The sequence below is a fragment of the Neoarius graeffei genome, chromosome 2 (genome assembly GCF_027579695.1).
Source record: "Neoarius graeffei isolate fNeoGra1 chromosome 2, fNeoGra1.pri, whole genome shotgun sequence".
Lineage (NCBI taxonomy): Eukaryota > Metazoa > Chordata > Actinopteri > Siluriformes > Ariidae > Neoarius > Neoarius graeffei.
This window is the reverse complement of record NC_083570.1, coordinates 29,139,929-29,152,161: the sequence shown is the minus strand read 5'-3', so window position 1 is coordinate 29,152,161 and position 12,233 is coordinate 29,139,929.

The following is a 12,233-nucleotide window of genomic DNA, read 5'->3' as shown; positions in this document are numbered from 1 at the left end:
TTTTCATGTTTTCGAGCTTTTAACACATTTTCTTCATATTGGTCATTTTAACTGTAAAAGCACGTCTGAAACGAGTTTTCAACATAGTACTGGGATATGCACTTGATCAGAGTAGGAAAACACACTTTGTGTCACTGAGTGCATGAAACCAGCTTTCCTTCAGCAGGAGCGCCTTCAGCCTGTTTCTATCGCCTTTTCAGGGCAGAAAGCAACCTTTTGACAAGGAACATTGATTTTGAGTGAAATGAGTGCAATCGAGCATATGTGACATGAAACAACTTTCTAAGCATGGATTTTCATGTTTTCGAGCTTTTAACACATTTTCTTCATATTGGTCATTTTAACTGTAAAAGCACGTCTGAAACGAGTTTTCAACATAGTACTGGGATATGCAATTAATCAGAGTAGGAAAACACACTTTGTGTCACTGAGTGCATGAAACCAGCTTTCCTTCAGCAGGAGCGCCTTCAGCCTGTTTCTATCGCCTTTTCAGGGCAGAAAGCAACCTTTTGACAAGGAACATTGATTTTGAGTGAAATGAGTGCAATCGAGCATATGTGACATGAAACAACTTTCTAAGCATGGATTTTCATGTTTTCGAGCTTTTAACACATTTTCTTCATATTGGTCATTTGAACTGTAAAAGCACGTCTGAAACGAGTTTTCAACATAGTACTGGGATATGCACTTGTTCAAAGTAGGAAAACACACTTTGTGTCACTGAGTACATGAAACCAGCTTTCCTTCAGCAGGAGCGCCTTCAGCTTGTTTCTATCGCCTTTTCAGGGCAGAAAGCAACCGTTTGACAAGGAACATTGATTTTGAGTGAAATGAGTGCAATCGAGCATATGTGACATGAAACAACTTTCTAAGCATGGATTTTCATGTTTTCGAGCTTTTAACACATTTTCTTCATATTGGTCATTTTAACTGTAAAAGCACGTCTGAAACGAGTTTTCAACATAGTACTGGGATATGCACTTGTTCAAAGTGGGAATACACACTTTGTGTCACTGAGTGCATGAAACCAGCTTTCCATCAGCAGGAGCGCCTTCAGCCTGTTTCTATCGCCTTTTCAGGGCAGAAAGCAACCTTTTGACAAGGAACATTGATTTTGAGTGAAATGAGTGCAATCGAGCATATGTGACATGAAACAACTTTCTAAGCATGGATTTTCATGTTTTCGAGCTTTTAACACATTTTCTTCATATTGGTCATTTTAACTGTAAAAGCACGTCTGAAACGAGTTTTCAACATAGTACTGGGATATGCACTTAATCAGAGTAGGAAAACACACTTTGTGTCACTGAGTGCATGAAACCAGCTTTCCTTCAGCAGGAGCGCCTTCAGCCTGTTTCTATCGCCTTTTCAGGGCAGAAAGCAACCGTTTGACAAGGAACATTGATTTTGAGTGAAATGAGTGCAATCGAGCATATGTGACATGAAACAACTTTCTAAGCATGGATTTTCATGTTTTCGAGCTTTTAACACATTTTCTTCATATTGGTCATTTTAACTGTAAAAGCACGTCTGAAACGAGTTTTCAACATAGTACTGGGATATGCACTTGATCAGAGTAGGAAAACACACTTTGTGTCACTGAGTGCATGAAACCAGCTATCCATCAGCAGGAGCGCCTTCAGCCTGTTTCTATCGCCTTTTCAGGGCAGAAAGCAACCGTTTGACAAGGAACATTGATTTTGAGTGAAATGAGTGCAATCGAGCATATGTGACATGAAACAACTTTCTAAGCATGGATTTTCATGTTTTCGAGCTTTTAACACATTTTCTTCATATTGGTCATTTTAACTGTAAAAGCACGTCTGAAACGAGTTTTCAACATAGTACTGGGATATGCACTTGATCAGAGTAGGAAAACACACTTTGTGTCACTGAGTGCATGAAACCAGCTTTCCTTCAGCAGGAGCGCCTTCAGCCTGTTTCTATCGCCTTTTCAGGGCAGAAAGCAACCGTTTGACAAGGAACATTGATTTTGAGTGAAATGAGTGCATTCGAGCATATGTGACATGAAACAACTTTCTAAGCATAGATTTTCATGTTTTCGAGCTTTTAACACATTTTCTTCATATTGGTCATTTTAACTGTAAAAGCACGTCTGAAACGAGTTTTCAACATAGTACTGGGATATGCACTTGATCAGAGTAGGAAAACACACTTTGTGTCACTGAGTGCATGAAACCAGCTTTCCTTCAGCAGGAGCGCCTTCAGCCTGTTTCTATCGCCTTTTCAGGGCAGAAAGCAACCTTTTGACAAGGAACATTGATTTTGAGTGAAATGAGTGCAATCGAGCATATGTGACATGAAACAACTTTCTAAGCATGGATTTTCATGTTTTCGAGCTTTTAACACATTTTCTTCATATTGGTCATTTGAACTGTAAAAGCACGTCTGAAACGAGTTTTCAACATAGTACTGGGATATGCACTTGTTCAAAGTAGGAAAACACACTTTGTGTCACTGAGTGCATGAAACCAGCTTTCCTTCAGCAGGAGCGCCTTCAGCTTGTTTCTATCGCCTTTTCAGGGCAGAAAGCAACCGTTTGACAAGGAACATTGATTTTGAGTGAAATGAGTGCAATCGAGCATATGTGACATGAAACAACTTTCTAAGCATGGATTTTCATGTTTTCGAGCTTTTAACACATTTTCTTCATATTGGTCATTTTAACTGTAAAAGCACGTCTGAAACGAGTTTTCAACATAGTACTGGGATATGCACTTGTTCAAAGTGGGAATACACACTTTGTGTCACTGAGTGCATGAAACCAGCTTTCCATCAGCAGGAGCGCCTTCAGCCTGTTTCTATCGCCTTTTCAGGGCAGAAAGCAACCGTTTGACAAGGAACATTGATTTTGAGTGAAATGAGTGCAATCGAGCATATGTGACATGAAACAACTTTCTAAGCATGGATTTTCATGTTTTCGAGCTTTTAACACATTTTCTTCATATTGGTCATTTTAACTGTAAAAGCACGTCTGAAACGAGTTTTCAACATAGTACTGGGATATGCACTTGATCAGAGTAGGAAAACACACTTTGTGTCACTGAGTGCATGAAACCAGCTTTCCATCAGCAGGAGCGCCTTCAGCCTGTTTCTATCGCCTTTTCAGGGCAGAAAGCAACCGTTTGACAAGGAACATTGATTTTGAGTGAAATGAGTGCAATCGAGCATATGTGACATGAAACAACTTTCTAAGCATGGATTTTCATGTTTTCGAGCTTTTAACACATTTTCTTCATATTGGTCATTTTAACTGTAAAAGCACGTCTGAAACGAGTTTTCAACATAGTACTGGGATATGCACTTGATCAGAGTAGGAAAACACACTTTGTGTCACTGAGTGCATGAAACCAGCTTTCCTTCAGCAGGAGCGCCTTCAGCCTGTTTCTATCGCCTTTTCAGGGCAGAAAGCAACCGTTTGACAAGGAACATTGATTTTGAGTGAAATGAGTGCATTCGAGCATATGTGACATGAAACAACTTTCTAAGCATAGATTTTCATGTTTTCGAGCTTTTAACACATTTTCTTCATATTGGTCATTTTAACTGTAAAAGCACGTCTGAAACGAGTTTTCAACATAGTACTGGGATATGCACTTGATCAGAGTAGGAAAACACACTTTGTGTCACTGAGTGCATGAAACCAGCTTTCCTTCAGCAGGAGCGCCTTCAGCCTGTTTCTATCGCCTTTTCAGGGCAGAAAGCAACCTTTTGACAAGGAACATTGATTTTGAGTGAAATGAGTGCAATCGAGCATATGTGACATGAAACAACTTTCTAAGCATGGATTTTCATGTTTTCGAGCTTTTAACACATTTTCTTCATATTGGTCATTTGAACTGTAAAAGCACGTCTGAAACGAGTTTTCAACATAGTACTGGGATATGCACTTGTTCAAAGTAGGAAAACACACTTTGTTTCACTGAGTGCATGAAACCAGCTTTCCTTCAGCAGGAGCGCCTTCAGCTTGTTTCTATCGCCTTTTCAGGGCAGAAAGCAACCGTTTGACAAGGAACATTGATTTTGAGTGAAATGAGTGCATTCGAGCATATGTGACATGAAACAACTTTCTAAGCATAGATTTTCATGTTTTCGAGCTTTTAACACATTTTCTTCATATTGGTCATTTTAACTGTAAAAGCACGTCTGAAACGAGTTTTCAACATAGTACTGGGATATGCAATTAATCAGAGTAGGAAAACACACTTTGTGTCACTGAGTGCATGAAACCAGCTTTCCTTCAGCAGGAGCGCCTTCAGCCTGTTTCTATCGCCTTTTCAGGGCAGAAAGCAACCTTTTGACAAGGAACATTGATTTTGAGTGAAATGAGTGCAATCGAGCATATGTGACATGAAACAACTTTCTAAGCATGGATTTTCATGTTTTCGAGCTTTTAACACATTTTCTTCATATTGGTCATTTGAACTGTAAAAGCACGTCTGAAACGAGTTTTCAACATAGTACTGGGATATGCACTTGTTCAAAGTAGGAAAACACACTTTGTGTCACTGAGTGCATGAAACCAACTTTCCTTCAGCAGGAGCGCCTTCAGCTTGTTTCTATCGCCTTTTCAGGGCAGAAAGCAACCGTTTGACAAGGAACATTGATTTTGAGTGAAATGAGTGCAATCGAGCATATGTGACATGAAACAACTTTCTAAGCATAGATTTTCATGTTTTCGAGCTTTTAACACATTTTCTTCATATTGGTCATTTTAACTGTAAAAGCACGTCTGAAACGAGTTTTCAACATAGTACTGGGATATGCAATTAATCAGAGTAGGAAAACACACTTTGTGTCACTGAGTGCATGAAACCAGCTTTCCTTCAGCAGGAGCGCCTTCAGCCTGTTTCTATCGCCTTTTCAGGGCAGAAAGCAACCTTTTGACAAGGAACATTGATTTTGAGTGAAATGAGTGCAATCGAGCATATGTGACATGAAACAACTTTCTAAGCATGGATTTTCATGTTTTCGAGCTTTTAACACATTTTCTTCATATTGGTCATTTGAACTGTAAAAGCACGTCTGAAACGAGTTTTCAACATAGTACTGGGATATGCACTTGTTCAAAGTAGGAAAACACACTTTGTGTCACTGAGTACATGAAACCAGCTTTCCTTCAGCAGGAGCGCCTTCAGCTTGTTTCTATCGCCTTTTCAGGGCAGAAAGCAACCGTTTGACAAGGAACATTGATTTTGAGTGAAATGAGTGCAATCGAGCATATGTGACATGAAACAACTTTCTAAGCATGGATTTTCATGTTTTCGAGCTTTTAACACATTTTCTTCATATTGGTCATTTTAACTGTAAAAGCACGTCTGAAACGAGTTTTCAACATAGTACTGGGATATGCACTTGTTCAAAGTGGGAATACACACTTTGTGTCACTGAGTGCATGAAACCAGCTTTCCATCAGCAGGAGCGCCTTCAGCCTGTTTCTATCGCCTTTTCAGGGCAGAAAGCAACCTTTTGACAAGGAACATTGATTTTGAGTGAAATGAGTGCAATCGAGCATATGTGACATGAAACAACTTTCTAAGCATGGATTTTCATGTTTTCGAGCTTTTAACACATTTTCTTCATATTGGTCATTTTAACTGTAAAAGCACGTCTGAAACGAGTTTTCAACATAGTACTGGGATATGCACTTAATCAGAGTAGGAAAACACACTTTGTGTCACTGAGTGCATGAAACCAGCTTTCCTTCAGCAGGAGCGCCTTCAGCCTGTTTCTATCGCCTTTTCAGGGCAGAAAGCAACCGTTTGACAAGGAACATTGATTTTGAGTGAAATGAGTGCAATCGAGCATATGTGACATGAAACAACTTTCTAAGCATGGATTTTCATGTTTTCGAGCTTTTAACACATTTTCTTCATATTGGTCATTTTAACTGTAAAAGCACGTCTGAAACGAGTTTTCAACATAGTACTGGGATATGCACTTGATCAGAGTAGGAAAACACACTTTGTGTCACTGAGTGCATGAAACCAGCTTTCCATCAGCAGGAGCGCCTTCAGCCTGTTTCTATCGCCTTTTCAGGGCAGAAAGCAACCGTTTGACAAGGAACATTGATTTTGAGTGAAATGAGTGCAATCGAGCATATGTGACATGAAACAACTTTCTAAGCATGGATTTTCATGTTTTCGAGCTTTTAACACATTTTCTTCATATTGGTCATTTTAACTGTAAAAGCACGTCTGAAACGAGTTTTCAACATAGTACTGGGATATGCACTTGATCAGAGTAGGAAAACACACTTTGTGTCACTGAGTGCATGAAACCAGCTTTCCTTCAGCAGGAGCGCCTTCAGCCTGTTTCTATCGCCTTTTCAGGGCAGAAAGCAACCGTTTGACAAGGAACATTGATTTTGAGTGAAATGAGTGCATTCGAGCATATGTGACATGAAACAACTTTCTAAGCATAGATTTTCATGTTTTCGAGCTTTTAACACATTTTCTTCATATTGGTCATTTTAACTGTAAAAGCACGTCTGAAACGAGTTTTCAACATAGTACTGGGATATGCACTTGATCAGAGTAGGAAAACACACTTTGTGTCACTGAGTGCATGAAACCAGCTTTCCTTCAGCAGGAGCGCCTTCAGCCTGTTTCTATCGCCTTTTCAGGGCAGAAAGCAACCTTTTGACAAGGAACATTGATTTTGAGTGAAATGAGTGCAATCGAGCATATGTGACATGAAACAACTTTCTAAGCATGGATTTTCATGTTTTCGAGCTTTTAACACATTTTCTTCATATTGGTCATTTGAACTGTAAAAGCACGTCTGAAACGAGTTTTCAACATAGTACTGGGATATGCACTTGTTCAAAGTAGGAAAACACACTTTGTGTCACTGAGTGCATGAAACCAGCTTTCCTTCAGCAGGAGCGCCTTCAGCTTGTTTCTATCGCCTTTTCAGGGCAGAAAGCAACCGTTTGACAAGGAACATTGATTTTGAGTGAAATGAGTGCAATCGAGCATATGTGACATGAAACAACTTTCTAAGCATGGATTTTCATGTTTTCGAGCTTTTAACACATTTTCTTCATATTGGTCATTTTAACTGTAAAAGCACGTCTGAAACGAGTTTTCAACATAGTACTGGGATATGCACTTGTTCAAAGTGGGAATACACACTTTGTGTCACTGAGTGCATGAAACCAGCTTTCCATCAGCAGGAGCGCCTTCAGCCTGTTTCTATCGCCTTTTCAGGGCAGAAAGCAACCGTTTGACAAGGAACATTGATTTTGAGTGAAATGAGTGCAATCGAGCATATGTGACATGAAACAACTTTCTAAGCATGGATTTTCATGTTTTCGAGCTTTTAACACATTTTCTTCATATTGGTCATTTTAACTGTAAAAGAACGTCTGAAACGAGTTTTCAACATAGTACTGGGATATGCACTTGATCAGAGTAGGAAAACACACTTTGTGTCACTGAGTGCATGAAACCAGCTTTCCTTCAGCAGGAGCGCCTTCAGCCTGTTTCTATCGCCTTTTCAGAGCAGAAAGCAACCGTTTGACAAGGAACATTGATTTTGAGTGAAATGAGTGCAATCGAGCATATGTGACATGAAACAACTTTCTAAGCATGGATTTTCATGTTTTCGAGCTTTTAACACATTTTCTTCATATTGGTCATTTTAACTGTAAAAGAACGTCTGAAACGAGTTTTCAACATAGTACTGGGATATGCACTTGATCAGAGTAGGAAAACACACTTTGTGTCACTGAGTGCATGAAACCAGCTTTCCTTCAGCAGGAGCGCCTTCAGCCTGTTTCTATCGCCTTTTCAGAGCAGAAAGCAACCGTTTGACAAGGAACATTGATTTTGAGTGAAATGAGTGCAATCGAGCATATGTGACATGAAACAACTTTCTAAGCATGGATTTTCATGTTTTCGAGCTTTTAACACATTTTCTTTCTATTGGTCATTTGAACTGTAAAAGCACGTCTGAAACGAGTTTTCAACATAGTACTGGGATATGCACTTGTTCAAAGTAGGAAAACACACTTTGTGTCACTGAGTGCATGAAACCAGCTTTCCTTCAGCAGGAGCGCCTTCAGCTTGTTTCTATCGCCTTTTCAGGGCAGAAAGCAACCGTTTGACAAGGAACATTGATTTTGAGTGAAATGAGTGCAATCGAGCATATGTGACATGAAACAACTTTCTAAGCATGGATTTTCATGTTTTCGAGCTTTTAACACATTTTCTTCATATTGGTCATTTTAACTGTAAAAGCACGTCTGAAACGAGTTTTCAACATAGTACTGGGATATGCACTTGTTCAAAGTGGGAATACACACTTTGTGTCACTGAGTGCATGAAACCAGCTTTCCATCAGCAGGAGCGCCTTCAGCCTGTTTCTATCGCCTTTTCAGGGCAGAAAGCAACCGTTTGACAAGGAACATTGATTTTGAGTGAAATGAGTGCAATCGAGCATATGTGACATGAAACAACTTTCTAAGCATGGATTTTCATGTTTTCGAGCTTTTAACACATTTTCTTCATATTGGTCATTTGAACTGTAAAAGCACGTCTGAAACGAGTTTTCAACATAGTACTGGGATATGCACTTGTTCAAAGTAGGAAAACACACTTTGTTTCACTGAGTGCATGAAACCAGCTTTCCTTCAGCAGGAGCGCCTTCAGCTTGTTTCTATCGCCTTTTCAGGGCAGAAAGCAACCGTTTGACAAGGAACATTGATTTTGAGTGAAATGAGTGCATTCGAGCATATGTGACATGAAACAACTTTCTAAGCATAGATTTTCATGTTTTCGAGCTTTTAACACATTTTCTTCATATTGGTCATTTTAACTGTAAAAGCACGTCTGAAACGAGTTTTCAACATAGTACTGGGATATGCAATTAATCAGAGTAGGAAAACACACTTTGTGTCACTGAGTGCATGAAACCAGCTTTCCTTCAGCAGGAGCGCCTTCAGCCTGTTTCTATCGCCTTTTCAGGGCAGAAAGCATCCTTTTGACAAGGAACATTGATTTTGAGTGAAATGAGTGCAATCGAGCATATGTGACATGAAACAACTTTCTAAGCATGGATTTTCATGTTTTCGAGCTTTTAACACATTTTCTTCATATTGGTCATTTGAACTGTAAAAGCACGTCTGAAACGAGTTTTCAACATAGTACTGGGATATGCACTTGTTCAAAGTAGGAAAACACACTTTGTGTCACTGAGTGCATGAAACCAACTTTCCTTCAGCAGGAGCGCCTTCAGCTTGTTTCTATCGCCTTTTCAGGGCAGAAAGCAACCGTTTGACAAGGAACATTGATTTTGAGTGAAATGAGTGCAATCGAGCATATGTGACATGAAACAACTTTCTAAGCATAGATTTTCATGTTTTCGAGCTTTTAACACATTTTCTTCATATTGGTCATTTTAACTGTAAAAGCACGTCTGAAACGAGTTTTCAACATAGTACTGGGATATGCAATTAATCAGAGTAGGAAAACACACTTTGTGTCACTGAGTGCATGAAACCAGCTTTCCTTCAGCAGGAGCGCCTTCAGCCTGTTTCTATCGCCTTTTCAGGGCAGAAAGCAACCTTTTGACAAGGAACATTGATTTTGAGTGAAATGAGTGCAATCGAGCATATGTGACATGAAACAACTTTCTAAGCATGGATTTTCATGTTTTCGAGCTTTTAACACATTTTCTTCATATTGGTCATTTGAACTGTAAAAGCACGTCTGAAACGAGTTTTCAACATAGTACTGGGATATGCACTTGTTCAAAGTAGGAAAACACACTTTGTGTCACTGAGTACATGAAACCAGCTTTCCTTCAGCAGGAGCGCCTTCAGCTTGTTTCTATCGCCTTTTCAGGGCAGAAAGCAACCGTTTGACAAGGAACATTGATTTTGAGTGAAATGAGTGCAATCGAGCATATGTGACATGAAACAACTTTCTAAGCATGGATTTTCATGTTTTCGAGCTTTTAACACATTTTCTTCATATTGGTCATTTTAACTGTAAAAGCACGTCTGAAACGAGTTTTCAACATAGTACTGGGATATGCACTTGTTCAAAGTGGGAATACACACTTTGTGTCACTGAGTGCATGAAACCAGCTTTCCATCAGCAGGAGCGCCTTCAGCCTGTTTCTATCGCCTTTTCAGGGCAGAAAGCAACCTTTTGACAAGGAACATTGATTTTGAGTGAAATGAGTGCAATCGAGCATATGTGACATGAAACAACTTTCTAAGCATGGATTTTCATGTTTTCGAGCTTTTAACACATTTTCTTCATATTGGTCATTTTAACTGTAAAAGCACGTCTGAAACGAGTTTTCAACATAGTACTGGGATATGCACTTAATCAGAGTAGGAAAACACACTTTGTGTCACTGAGTGCATGAAACCAGCTTTCCTTCAGCAGGAGCGCCTTCAGCCTGTTTCTATCGCCTTTTCAGGGCAGAAAGCAACCGTTTGACAAGGAACATTGATTTTGAGTGAAATGAGTGCAATCGAGCATATGTGACATGAAACAACTTTCTAAGCATGGATTTTCATGTTTTCGAGCTTTTAACACATTTTCTTCATATTGGTCATTTTAACTGTAAAAGCACGTCTGAAACGAGTTTTCAACATAGTACTGGGATATGCACTTGATCAGAGTAGGAAAACACACTTTGTGTCACTGAGTGCATGAAACCAGCTTTCCATCAGCAGGAGCGCCTTCAGCCTGTTTCTATCGCCTTTTCAGGGCAGAAAGCAACCGTTTGACAAGGAACATTGATTTTGAGTGAAATGAGTGCAATCGAGCATATGTGACATGAAACAACTTTCTAAGCATGGATTTTCATGTTTTCGAGCTTTTAACACATTTTCTTTCTATTGGTCATTTGAACTGTAAAAGCACGTCTGAAACGAGTTTTCAACATAGTACTGGGATATGCACTTGTTCAAAGTAGGAAAACACACTTTGTGTCACTGAGTGCATGAAACCAGCTTTCCTTCAGCAGGAGCGCCTTCAGCTTGTTTCTATCGCCTTTTCAGGGCAGAAAGCAACCGTTTGACAAGGAACATTGATTTTGAGTGAAATGAGTGCAATCGAGCATATGTGACATGAAACAACTTTCTAAGCATGGATTTTCATGTTTTCGAGCTTTTAACACATTTTCTTCATATTGGTCATTTTAACTGTAAAAGCACGTCTGAAACGAGTTTTCAACATAGTACTGGGATATGCACTTGTTCAAAGTGGGAATACACACTTTGTGTCACTGAGTGCATGAAACCAGCTTTCCATCAGCAGGAGCGCCTTCAGCCTGTTTCTATCGCCTTTTCAGGGCAGAAAGCAACCGTTTGACAAGGAACATTGATTTTGAGTGAAATGAGTGCAATCGAGCATATGTGACATGAAACAACTTTCTAAGCATGGATTTTCATGTTTTCGAGCTTTTAACACATTTTCTTCATATTGGTCATTTTAACTGTAAAAGCACGTCTGCAACGAGTTTTCAACATAGTACTGGGATATGCACTTGTTCAAAGTAGGAAAACACACTTTGTGTCACTGAGTGCATGAAACCAGCTTTCCTTCAGCAGGAGCGCCTTCAGCCTGTTTCTATCGCCTTTTCAGGGCAGAAAGCAACCTTTTGACAAGGAACATTGATTTTGAGTGAAATGAGTGCAATCGAGCATATGTGACATGAAACAACTTTCTAAGCATGGATTTTCATGTTTTCGAGCTTTTAACACATTTTCTTCATATTGGTCATTTTAACTGTAAAAGAACGTCTGAAACGAGTTTTCAACATAGTACTGGGATATGCACTTGATCAGAGTAGGAAAACACACTTTGTGTCACTGAGTGCATGAAACCAGCTTTCCTTCAGCAGGAGCGCCTTCAGCCTGTTTCTATCGCCTTTTCAGGGCAGAAAGCAACCGTTTGACAAGGAACATTGATTTTGAGTGAAATGAGTGCATTCGAGCATATGTGACATGAAACAACTTTCTAAGCATAGATTTTCATGTTTTCGAGCTTTTAACACATTTTCTTCATATTGGTCATTTTAACTGTAAAAGCACGTCTGAAACGAGTTTTCAACATAGTACTGGGATATGCAATTAATCAGAGTAGGAAAACACACTTTGTGTCACTGAGTGCATGAAACCAGCTTTCCTTCAGCAGGAGCGCCTTCAGCCTGTTTCTATCGCCTTTTCAGGGCAGAAAGCAACCTTTTGA